The sequence below is a fragment of the Stenella coeruleoalba genome, assembly GCF_951394435.1.
Source record: "Stenella coeruleoalba genome assembly, chromosome: 10".
Lineage (NCBI taxonomy): Eukaryota > Metazoa > Chordata > Mammalia > Artiodactyla > Delphinidae > Stenella > Stenella coeruleoalba.
The window spans coordinates 29,083,831-29,097,314 of NC_137156.1; the positions used below are offsets into that span (position 1 = coordinate 29,083,831).

General features: G+C 36.4%; 1 long non-coding RNA gene across 1 annotated transcript in view; it reads left to right on the plus strand.

Annotated features, from left to right (window-relative positions):
- Nucleotides 1-13,484, plus strand: part of LOC307193148 — a 180,833-nt gene that overhangs the window by 142,544 nt on the left and 24,805 nt on the right. The window lies entirely within an intron of this gene.

Below are 13,484 nucleotides of genomic sequence, written 5' to 3' on the forward strand. Positions count from 1 at the left end.
GTAACCCGTCTCTCCATATTGATTATTTCTTTTTTCTGAAGTGGTTAAAACATTTTTTTAAAAATCCGATGAATTTTAATTTTTATTGTATCATGTGAATGTTCTTTTCTTTAAAGTAATAAATGTGTGCAACCTGGGAGACTCTGATTGGGAGGTTGCAAGTACAGTCCTTTATTTGGAGACCTTGGTTAGTTTCCATTTTGTATAAAAACACGGTCTTCTTTCTGTTTTGTATTAGGTTTGACAAAATAGTGTGCTATGCAGAAATAGAGCCATGGACGTTGTGGGTTTGCCATGAGAACACGCTCATTGGTGGCTAGCCTTCAATTTCCTTAGCTCTAATCGGGAATGTCCAAAGCAACAGTGTGACAAGATGAGATACTTGTATTTGGAGTGTATTTTCTCATTTGTGAACTGAAAGCTGTCATGGGTTTTCTGGTATTTTAGATTTCTTTTTATGGTCCTTGGAAAAACCCAATCCCAAGAATATTTCTGATGACGTGCATAACAGAAAGAAAAAAAATGTTATTTGTCATTGATGTCCTACTCTTAAATTCTGTGGTATAATCCCTGCTGTTATTTCCAATTTAGCCTTCAGAAAGGAGGGCAGGTTCCTCTGTGCATTCTCGTAGCCAGTTTTTAATTTAAGCTTTCACTTCCATATCCAATAACTTCTAAATAATGAAAATCTATTTGGATTTCAAACTTTTCATTTATTCTAATTCTATTGAGGTTTTCTCCTTTTTTATTGAAGTTCTCTCTCTTTTTAATTTAAATTATCCCACAAATGTTCCAACTTTTCTGCATTCATCTGTATAGGAAAGTCTTAAGTGCAAACTGTATTTCAGGGTAATTTAAGATAAGAACCAAACCAAATGGGTAAGGAAATTGTCACATTATCCTATATACTCTTTCCATCTGTTTGTATCCAAACAACACCTTCAATTACCCTCTGTACATAAGTGACTTTTTATGGGTTCAGGTGCTGGAAGCATGCCTGTAACATCTTTAAGTCTAAACTTTGAAGCAAAGATGTCATAAGTAAATTCCAATGGTGGCTGCTTGCTAGGAGCTCTGTCACAGTTATTTTTTACTTTTAAATTCAATTTTAAGAGTATCCTTTTCATAAAATTAAACACATCAATTTTAAATGTAGAATTTGATAAACTTGGACAAACATACATGCCTTTGTTGTCAACTTGTGAATTAAATTTTATCTCCACTAAAATATCTCCTCTGTTCCTCTGCAGTCAGTCCAATCCTATACCAACCCCAGGTAACATCTAATCTGTCTGAGATTATAGATTGGTTTGGCCTGTCCTATAATTTCTTTAATATTTTTATTATTTTATTGAAGTGTAGTTGATTTACAGTGTTTCAGGTGTACAGCTAAGTAATTCAGTTATACGTAGACATATCTATTCTTTTCCAGATTTTTTTCATTTCCATTTTCATTATAATTTTTTACACGTGGAATCATACACTAGATTTTATTTCGCATTTGGCTTCATTTGTTCAACAAGCTTTTCAAATTCACCCATCTCGTCGCATATATTTGTAGTTTGTTCCCTTTATTTCTAAGTAGTACAGTATTGACTTTGTGGCTATACCACAGCTTCTAGTTGATGAATAAAGCTGCAGGTACACGTCCCTGTGTGGACAAAATTTTATTTCTCTTGACTAAAATCTAGGAGTAAAGTTATTGGGCCATAGGGTAAGTGTATATGAAATTTAATAGGTAACTGTCAAACAATTTTACAGTGGTTGTGCCATTTTACACTCCCAACAGCAGCGTATGCTGTTCGCAGTAACTCTACATTTCTACTAGATATTTGGTATTTTTTTTTTTTTTAGTTATAACAAAATGTGCATAGTGGAATCTCACTATGGTTTTTATTTACATTTTCCTCAGGACTACTGATGTTGAACATCTTTTTTTGTGTGTTTATTGACCAGTTATATATCTTTATCTTGAGGTGTCTATTCAAATATTTTGCCTGTTATAGCACATTCCACAAAGTCCCTTGCTCATTGCTAGTGCTCTGTCAAATACTTGTTATTGAATTCTAGATCTGTATGGGGTTATAAAATGTGTACAAAAAGCTAAAATCAAACCAGAAATTTTCCAAGAAGTTTGATGTTAAATAGAGAGGTAAATATGAAATGATACACTGAGAGAAAAGAAAAATGGCCAGAGAATTATAAAGGCTACTGAATAGCTATGGAAAAGTCTCTCAAAACTAAAAGCCTAATATGTTAACTGCCGGAACAATATAGAAGAAAAGCTTATTATTACACAATCTCAATATTAAGGAAGAGAAATGTTGCCCTCATCACTCCTACTGCTTTTCTTTTCTAGTGAGTCTAGCCTTTGAGTGTGTGCTGTTGATTGATGGCCTAGGTTTAGGTTTAGAAACTGGAGGCTGAGTGAAATGACAAAAAACAAACATAAACAAAAACTTTGAGCGGAGAATTCTGCTTTGGCTCTACTTTCTGCTTAACAAATTTAATTTGTAAGACAAATAATTAAGTGAGAATTCCTCTTCAGAAAGCCAGTGTGGAAATACATATATTTTTTCTGTTGTAAGGGATCCCTATTTTAAAACATGGAGCTGGGAACAGCATTTTTTTGTACTCAGTTTAATAATTTTCAATGTTGTATAGTAGTATTGCTATAGACAGCGCAACTGACCAAATATGAATTTTATTCAAAATCGACCTTGGTTTTATTGTATTTGCTGCAAAGAGCAACTCAGTAAATGAATAAAACAAAAGATATTGACTTCACATTTCTTTCTGTGTTTTACAGTGACAGCCATAGTCATTTTATGCTTCTCGCATGAATTTAACTAAGTGCCTTAGTTATGTTTTCATTTTATATTTTACATTCACATAAGAAATTTTGTCATTTTGTCTTACTGCATATTTAATTTCATCATATTTCTTTCCTCCAAAGATACTTACTCATTTCTCAGCCCTTCAGTATGTAAGAATGAGCAGATGTGTAAATGATACCTTGATGAAATGAATTAAGATGAAATTGCACAATTTTGAAAATGAAACAGTCAATAATAAATATAATAGAAAAACCTAGGTCTGAAATCATCTTGGAATGTATAATTGGAATGAAAATTGAAGGAGAAATAATAGACATAAATGTCCAAAATAAAAGAAACCTGCAAAGAATTAATATGTTTTGCTCACTTGAGAGAAAACAACTAAAAAAAACCCATCAAATAGATATTTGAAAGATTCTTACTCAGATCAAAGCTAACTATTTGTTATGTGTTTAACAGAATTAACTTGTCCTTTTCATCTTAAATTTTTGAGTGTCAACAAGCTGAGCAAGACCTATTTTCTGACTAAATATATGTCTGACAGTACATCATTTTTTTTGCATTTGTGCGTTGAAAGTTAGCAATGCTCTAATGATTAAAACGCCATCCAAAGTCGGGTACTCACAGTAGCTGATTTCAAATCTTAAAACTACAGTCAGTCAAGAAAGTGGTATTGGAGAAAGACTAGATACATATATCAATGGGACAGTAAGGTCCAGAGATAAAACGTTCACACGTATATGTGATTAATTGATTTTCAATAAAGGTGCAAAGGCAATTCAGTGAAGAATAGTCTTTTGAGCAAATGGTTCTGAGACAATTAGACATCCATATGCAAAAAAAAAGAAAAGGAACCTCAACCCGTACCTCACACTATATACAAAAATACAGTGTACTTCATATTTCAGATAATATACTTTATCTCTAATAGTTCCATTTGGCTTTATTTATATTTTTATTTCTCTTACTCATTCCTAAGTTTTCCTCTATATTCTTAAAATATAGATCATATTAACACATATTTTTACATCATCATCTATTAAATGCATCGTCTGATATTTCAGTGTCTTTTCTATTAGTTGACTTTTCTTCAGATTACATATAGGTCATCTTTTTCTGCTTTGCATGCTTGGTACTTTTTTTAAATTGGTTGCTGTGCACTGTGACTTTCAATTTGTTGGGTCCTGGCTGTTGTGTTGTTCTTTTAAACCCTGTTGGGATTTCTTCTGGGACACAGTTAAGTCCCTTTGAATCGGTTTGGTTCTTTAAGGCTTACATTTAAGATTTGCTAGGACAAGTTCAGAGAAACTTTTAGTATATGTGGCTGGGTCCCACTAAAAAGTGATACCACTTTTGGGACTGTGCCCAAAGCTCCGTATGTCTAGAGGCCTTTTGACTGGTGCAAACACAAGCTGTTCCCATCCCTGTAGAAACTCAGAGAATTCGTTCGGCTTACTGCTCACCAGTGGCATTCATGGATAAACCGGTACTCGGTCTGAGACTCGAAGGCAACCCTCTTAACATGTCTGGGTAGCTCTCTCTCCCTGTATCCCTGAGAGATTCTGCCCCACAAGTTTTAGGCAACTTAACTTCCCTGAAACCTAATCTCTTCTTAATGCAGCAAGACTGCCTGACTCACTTTGTTTCCCTTCTCTTCATTGTGGTCTGGAAAGTGCCTCAAGAAAGCAAAGTAATTATAGGACTCACCTCAGTCCTGTTTTCTCAAAGGGCATAGTCTTACACTGCCTCTGGTCCGATATCTGACAAAAATGTTGTTTTATACGTGTTTTATCTGGTTTTTAGTTGTTTAATGTGAGAGGGTAAGTCTGGTCCCATCTCTGTCTTTAGTACCAGAATCAGAAGTCCTATGCAACTTTTAATATACAGAGAGTATGCATTTGCAATCATCACTGACATGAATGAATGAATGAATGAATAAGTGAATCACTGAGTCAATAAGAAAGTATTGTGTACTGTATTTCCAATATGTACTCTGTTCTTTGCTGTGTGCTAATATAGCATATATGTGTCCCAGCCTTGCTGGTGGAGTTTTCCATCTATTTAGGGTTACCAAACTATCAAATGGTTTAATGACATGGTAATTATGCATTAATTCATTCCGTATAGCTTAAAAGTTCATTGGTGGTACAAGAAATGTAATGATTACTACAGATTGGAGTGGCTACAGTTGCATGAACAAAGTAGAACTTTAATTAGACCTTGAACTACGGATGATAGATGAGGTCAAAAAAGGGGGGAGACTGGCCAGTGGAAGATACATGATACCTGAATGCATGGTATCAGGGGTACGGGGTGGGGAGGTGGATGTGGCGGACCCCTGGAGAAGAGGAGCCTGATGCAGAAAGCATCGTTACACAACAACAACGACAACAAAGCAGGCGTTAAAAAGAAAATTAGGGCTTTGAAACTATCAGGGTTACCTTTGAAGTGCAACCGCAGACGGTTATTTAACCTCTTTTAACTTCTATTTTTCATCTGTAGCCCCACTTTTTCTACAATATTACAAAGACCTCAGTGTGTCCAGGAGGCAGTATTAAAGGAACACCCCCATTGGTTATAGTCGTGTATCATTTTAAAATGTAACCATTTCATAACCACTCTCAGGAACACACAGATTTGAGACCAAGGTAAAAATGATCACACACTCTTCTATGCTTGAATTTAGTTTGTTACATATTTGACACTGATGTTACTCATTTATGTCTCAGACATAAAGCCTGAGAGCTCTGCCTTTTTTATCATGTTGATTCCCTACTTTAATTTTATTTTTTGATAAAAATTGTATATATTTAAGGTGTACAGTGTGACTTGACATACATGTACATAGTAAAATGATTACTACAATCAAGCTAATTAATGTATCTTCTCTTCACATAGTTACGTTTTGTGTGTGTTTGGTAAGGGCACCCGAAATCTACTCTCTCAGCAGATTTCCAGTCTTCCACACAGTATCACAAACTGTAGTCATCATGCTGTACATTAGATCTCTAGACTTATTTATCCTACATAACTGTAACTTTGTACCTGTTGATCAGTATCTCCTCATTTCTCCCACTTCCCTGCCCCTGGTAACCATTGTTCTACTTTCTGCTTCTATAGATCTGAATTGTTTAGATTCCACCTATAGGTGAAGTCATGCATTTTTTTTTCTTTCTGGGTCTGGCTATGTCACTTACTGTAATATTTTCTAGGTTCCTCTATAATGGCAAGATGTCCTTTTTTATGAATAATGTAATATTCGTGTGTGTGTGTGTGTGTGTGTATATTATACATCTTCTTTATCTGTTCATCTTTCAGTGGACACTTACGTTGTTTCCATAACTTGGGTATCATGAATAATGCTGCAGTGAACATGGGAGTGCAGATATCACCTTGAAATACTGATTTGGCCTTGGCAATACATTAATATTTCGCTATGACATCAAAAGCTCAGACAGTGAAAGCAAAGATAAACAAATGGGGCTACATCAAACTAAAAAGCTTCTGCACAGCAAAAGAAATAATCAACAAAATGAAAAGGCAACTATGGAATGGGAGAAAATGTCTGCAAACCACATATCTAGTAAGGAATTAATATCCAAAATATATGAGACTCATGTAACTCAAGAACATAAAAACAACCTGATTTAAAAATGGGTAAAGGACCTGAATAGACATTTTTTCCAAAGTGGATGTGTAAATGGCCAATAGGTATATGAAAAGATGCATCATATCACCAATTACCAGGGAAATGCGGATCAAAACAACAGTGTAATATCATTCACCCCTATTAGGATGGCTATCATAAAAAAAATAAGTAAATGGTGATGCAGATGTGGAGAAAAGGAAATCCTTGTACACTGTTAGTGGGAGTGGCGATTTAAATGGTGCAGCCACTATGGAAAACAGTATGGAAGTTTCTCAAAAAGTAAAAGTAGAACTACCATATAATTCAGCAATCCCTTTTTTATATACCCAAAGGAAAAGACCAAGATCCTTTTTTTTTAAAAAAAATATATTTATCTATTTATTTATTTTGGCTGTGTTGGGTGTTTGTTGCTGCGTGCGGGCTTTCTCTAATTATGGCAAGCAGGGGCTACTCTTTGTTGTGGTGTGTGGGCTTCTCATTGCGGTGGCTTCTCTTGTTGCGGAGCACGGGCTCTAGGACCGTGGGCTTCAGTAGTTGTGGCAGGTGGGCTCAGTAGTTGTGGCTCGCGGGCTCTGGAGGGCAGGCTCAGTAGTTGTGGCACATGGGCTTAGTTGCTCCACAGCATGTGGGATCTTCCTGGACCAGGGCTTGAACCCGTGTCCCCTGCATTGGCAGGCGGATTCTTAACCACAGTGCCACCAGGGAAGTCCCACTGAGATGCTTACTTTTAAAGTTTCCTCATTTAAAGAGACTTCTGGTTATGTGGAAAAGAAGAGAACACATGGGTGATTACCAGAGAGGAAGGTGGTGGGGGACATGAGAGAAATAGGTGATGGAGATTAACAGGTACACACTTTATTTACAAAATAAATGAGCCACGGGTATTAAATGTACAGTGTGGGAGTATAGTCAATAATAATGTGATATCATTGTATGGTTACAGATGATAACTAAACTTATCGTGGTGAGCATTTTGTAATGTATAGAAATGTGGAATCACTACGTTGTGCACCAGAAACTAACATAGTGTTGTAGGTCAATTATACTTCAAAAACAAGCAAAGAAACCAACTCTTAGAAAAAGAGATCAGATTTACGGTCACTGGAAGTAGGGGGTAGAAGGAGGGAGAATTGGAGGAAGGTGGTCAAAGGGTACAAACTTCCGGTTATAAGGTAAATAAGTACTAGGGATGTCATGTACGACACGATTAATGTAATGAACACTGCTGTACGTTGTATATGAAGGTGGTTAAGAGAGTAGATCCCAAGAGTTCTCATCACAAGGAAAACTATTTTCTTCGTTTTATTTTGTATCCCTATAAGAGGGTGGATGTTCAGTAAACTTGTGGTAATCATTGGTAACGATGTGTATAAGTCAAATCATTATGCTGAACACTTTAAAGTTATACAGTGCTGTATGTCAATTATATCCCATTAAAACTGGAAGGAAAAAAAAGGCCATCACAGACTGATTTTAGATACTTAAAAATATTTTGTACAAGATTTGAAGTGCAAAAGCCAATCGTTTTCATATTCTTGGGTAAAGAAAACCATAAGGGTAGAACGTTGTGGGTACCTCCTGAATTACTGCTACTACCAATGTTTCTGTCATTTTCAGATGTCGCAACCTCCGATAAATTGGTTTCGCTGTAGTAATTTGTGTCATACTTAGCGTTGAGAGAGTTCTCCTTGCCAAGTCACTCTAGCACTTCTAGGCTGGCATTGTTGAAATATGGCTTTTAGAATTTTCTCCAGGAATCTTCCAATGCCCAGCACAGTACATTAAGTCTTTCTCCCCCTAACTTATAAATGTAATGGGAATATGGACAAGACTTAATTTTTCATATTCACTGCATGGGTCTATAAACTTATTACAGCAGTACCCCACATATTTTTTAACTTTATTTCAGAAAGTTTCAGGGAACTGTCAGCATAAATTTACACATCTGTAGTCATGCTGTTATCCTTTTGTGGGGAGTTGGATTTTTTTAAATTAATTTTTACTGGATATAGTTGCTTTTCACTGTTGGGTTAGTTTCCACTGTACAGCAAAGTGAATCAGCTATATGTACACATATATCCCCTCTCTTTTGGATTTCCTTCCCATTTAGGTCACCACAGAACATTGAATAGAGTTCCCTGAGCTATATAGTAGGTTCTCATTAGTTATCTCTTTTATACGTAATATCAATAGTGTATATATGTCAATCCCAATCTCCCAATTCATCCACCGCCATTTTTCCCCCTTGGTATCCATACTGGAGGGAGTTGGATTGATGTTTAGGAATAGTCAACATTTATTGGACCCAAGACTGGCAAATAAATTATATATGCATGCTGAATAAATTATGAAATAAACAACAACAAAACAAAACAAATCTATAGGAGATTAAAGGTTTTGTTTGACACCTTAATTTCAGGAGTCAATCCAGATGGAATAGTTCCAGGGCACACTTGATCAAAATAACATAAAGTAGCTGCTAGTAATGACCCTACCATGAAATATAGTACTTGATTAAACATGTACTTTGTGATGTGCTTATTATAACATCTTATAATTTTGTAGCTACATCTTATGACTTGACGCACATACGTGTCATTCATAGTATTTACCTTGAATTTTCTTGTATAGATAACTAGAAATTGTTTTAATATAGATACCACACATTTAATAATAATTCAGAATAATTTTTATGAAAATGAGTTCCTAGTTTTTCCCAATGCATTAGCTCATTTGAGCCTTCTAGGTTTCTCCTTATAAAATGTGTTTCATATTATCATACTTATATTACATTCCCAGCCTACCATGGAATAAAACTCTAAAATTTATTGCATAGTATGAATTCACTGAACAGCTTCTTTATCATAGTCTCTGTTTTTTCTCCCTTACCACATTCTTATTATTATACCCTTCTTCTTCCCAGAAGTTCCCACTGCTAACAACTGTTGGAAAACATCTGAAGCTGAAAAGGGCACAGTTAGGTACAGGGAATAAAGATTGAGTTTGGCTTGCCCGAGGCTGAACATTTTTCAGGAATGTGGACAGTTTTTTTTTTTTTTTAAGTTTTTTAATGTCTTTATTGGAGTAGAATTGCTTTACAATGGTGTGCTAGCTTCTGCTTTATAACAAAGTGAATCAGTTGTACATATACATATGTTCCCATCTCTCTTCCCTCTTTCGTCTCCCTCCCTCCCACCCTCCCTATCCTACCCCTCTAGGTGGTCACAAAGCACTGAGCTGATCTCCTTGTGCTATGCGGCCGCTTCTCACTAGCTATCTATTTTACATTTGGTAGTGTATATATGGACAGTTTTATTTAAGTGAAAGAATCAGGAGAACTGACATACTGGTACATTATCTAAATAAATGGAGAAAAGTAGGAAAGAGAATAGCAAAAAAACTAGTATCTGTGTGTTTATAAAAGTTTGGTTGCAAATCAAAGTGGTAGGAGAGTCTCCCTACTATGAACACTCTTTTCCCAACTATCTCATTATCAATACCTTTGCCACAATGATAAATATTTATTCATAAGTCCTTCCTTTTATTTGATCTACTGAAAGCGTATCTGAGACATTAAATACTTCACAGCCTTTAACTTACAGTTGAATTTCGCTGTTTTCCTTCTTAGCTCTCTAGAAATGTCTAGAACACTTTGAAATCTATTGGGAGACACCCCACCCGTGTCTCTTGTCTCAGATACAAAGCATTTCCACAGGTACTGTAGGCTCAGATAAACATACTGTGAAAGTTAAAAGTACGAGGCTTGGTCTAAGATGTACCTTTGTGTATATCATGTCTCTTCCCATCCCAGCCGCTCCTTATACTAAACACTAAACTCTGCAGGTGTTCTGGATCTTATGGCATGATGATGCAGGGTCTAATTCTGAGCATGCATGTTTAAAACTTCTGCATTCAGGTGTTATCTCCTACCACTTGTTGATTTACGACTAACTAAACTAAAAAGACGGATTTATGTATCAGCAAATCTACTTATTATTCACAATGGGAGATAAATCAAAATCCTTGCAAAGATATCCATTTTCCAGTATCTTGGGACTTGGAAAGCTTTATCACTAAGTGCAGAGTTGCTAGCTGAGCAAGGACTTTTTGATTAGTAGCTCGATGTCCTTAAAGAATCTTTCATCAAACTGATAGTTCGGTGAGTCACCTCCTCCTACCACAGAATTCAACCTTTCACGCTGTTGAAAATATATATGCTAGGATGTTTCTTGTCAGAAATCATCAAGATATGTGGGAAAATTACTTGACACCGCACCATCCTCTATATACAGGTACCGCGAGGATCACCATCATTTTATTGGGTCTTGTTACCCATTTTTTTTTTTAATACACCATCTGCTTTTATTTTATTTAATTTTTATTTATTTAAATTTATTTTAAATTTTTATTTTTATTTATTTTATTTATTTATTTATTTAAAAAATATTTTTTTTTTATTTATCTTCGTTGCTGTGTGTAGGCTTTCTCTAGCTGCAGCGAGCGGGGACTACTCTTCATTGTGGTGCACGGGCTTCTCACTGTGGAGACCTTTGTTGTGGAGCATGAGCTCTAGCTGCACAGGCTTCAGTAGTTGTGGCGCACGGGCTTAGTTGCTCCGCAGCCTGTGGGATCTTCCTGGAGCAGGGCTCGAACCCCTGTCCCCTGCATTGGCAGGTGGATTCTTAACCACTGAGCCACCAGGGAAGTCCCTGTTACCCATTCTTAATTGTTTCTCAATGACCATGATATTCAGTTGAATTCAGATAATACAGCTTTAGAACCATGGCCTTTAGATCCAAAAGAGTATTGAATACTCATAGTGCCATCGTCCCAGTCTCTCGGAAAACAGTTGACCCTTGAACAACACCAGTTTGAACTGGCAGGTCCACTTACATGCAGATTTTAAAAATAGGTACAGTAGTACTACATGATATGCAGTTGGTTGAATCCATGGAGACAGAACAGCAAATACAGATGGTCTACTGTGGAACTTTAGTATCTGTGGATTTTGGTATCCGTGGCAGGTCCTGGAACCAGCCCCCCGCAGATGCCAAAGGACGACTGTACCTATGATTTTGGCCACTGCTGTTGCCGACAGTTCCGTTCTTTACTGACTGAGGTCCTATAGAAATCACCAACTGTGCATAGTTCTGCTCTCTTGTCTCAGGCTTTCTCTGAAACAATGGGTTCCTCTTCTGCTCCGATATAAGCCGGAGAGCAGCCCAGAAGTGTGGGAGGGTTTTCTCCTTCAGGGATAATCCTCACCCAACAGGGAACAATAGCCAGAATGATTGTCCTTTGCACAATCCTGTCTTGGAGGTATTTTTAAACTATTCCAAGATCCAGTGAGGTTGGCACAGGAGCACTTTTTTTTTCTGTACGCGGGCCTCTCACTGTTGTGGCCTCTACCGTTGCAGAGCACAGGCTCCGGACGTTCAGGCTCAGCGGCCATGGCTCACGGGCCCAGCCGCTCCACGGCACGTGGGATCTTCCTGGACTGGGGCACGAACCCGTGTCCCCTTCATTGGCAGGCGGGCTCTCAACCACTGCGCCACCAGGGAAGCCCTAATTTTTATACCTATTTTATAGGACTTTTTGTGTGTTAGAGCATTAACCAGGAACTTAAGCTTAAAATGGCAAATATTATTTAATTAATACTCTATATTTTTCTTCTTCCATGTACTCCTTAGAGTGGCTACTCTATAAATGTTGTCTTCTTTGTTTTCAAGTCAGCTTTATTCATTTACTTTTAAAACCATTTCCCAGAATTCGATGCCAGAAAGGCAAGTTGCAGAGAATGTTTAATACACCATCTTGAAAAGGAAATCAGAAACTCATATTAAATTTCTAATTAAATTATGCACACTAAGGATCGAAGATTAGTGCCACCAAACAAGTACTCTCTGGGCATAAAAAAAAAAACTTTCTTAAATGACAGTTGAAATGCCGGCAATTTTCTTAGCCCTCATAGGCTTGCCGCACTTTGGCATTATCCTTAAAAATTTAGATACTTGGAACAATAAATTACTAAACAGTTCAGTATGCCAACCAGCAACATATGTATTAAATTTTTTCTTTCTGCTTCATTTGACTTTCAGATTTCATGCTTTATAAGCATATAAAGACCTGTTTGAATGAGTTAAGGGTTCCTAGTGTATTAAGAGGAGAAAAGGCCAGAGGGGAGAGTCCTTAGAACTCTTAGACTCTTAGAAACATTTTCTTAGCCCAAAGCACTTTGCTTGCCAAGGGGCAGCATGAGACTGGAACCAAACTCTCCTGATGTTGCTTCCCTACGACCTGATAACTTCAGCAGAAAATAAATTTAAGGAGGGCTGAGTCTCTGGGGGCATGCAGGTCAAGCCCCGTCTGGTGTATATTTTAATCTTTTTCTTGATCGTGGATATTTAGGAATCTGATAAAAGCCAGGGACATTCTCCTCAGAATTTTTTCTTAATACATAGTAGCACAGTTTCATATTTAGGCTCATACGTATTATCAACAGCCCCCAAATTATCCTTGGCTCCATATAAGCGAAGAGTATCTGTTTAGAAAAATTGTTTCACTAGATCCAAACAGGTGACTTGTGTCACCAAGGGTAAAAGTCCTTTTAAACAAATTTTTCCCTCCCAATCCTTCTAGCCTTTCAAAGTATTTTTGCAACTGAAATAGTTTTGTGTGATTCAGTTATACTAACTCTTACTCCACTGAGTTGGAGAGTAGAAAAGAAGGAAAGCATTTATCTGTATAAGATGATGAAGTTCATTAATGTTTATGATGCCACTTTGGGAAATACAAACTGTTGAAGACAATTTAAGCAGAAAAAGTATTGTTCTATGAGGCTGTAAACTAAATTCTTAAAAAGATGTAAATTATAAATATATGTGGATATATTATAATAAATATTGTATGTATTTATATTTATGTATTAATGCAATGTATTATATATTTATACAATATTTATTATATACACATTATTTTAAATTATATATTATATATAA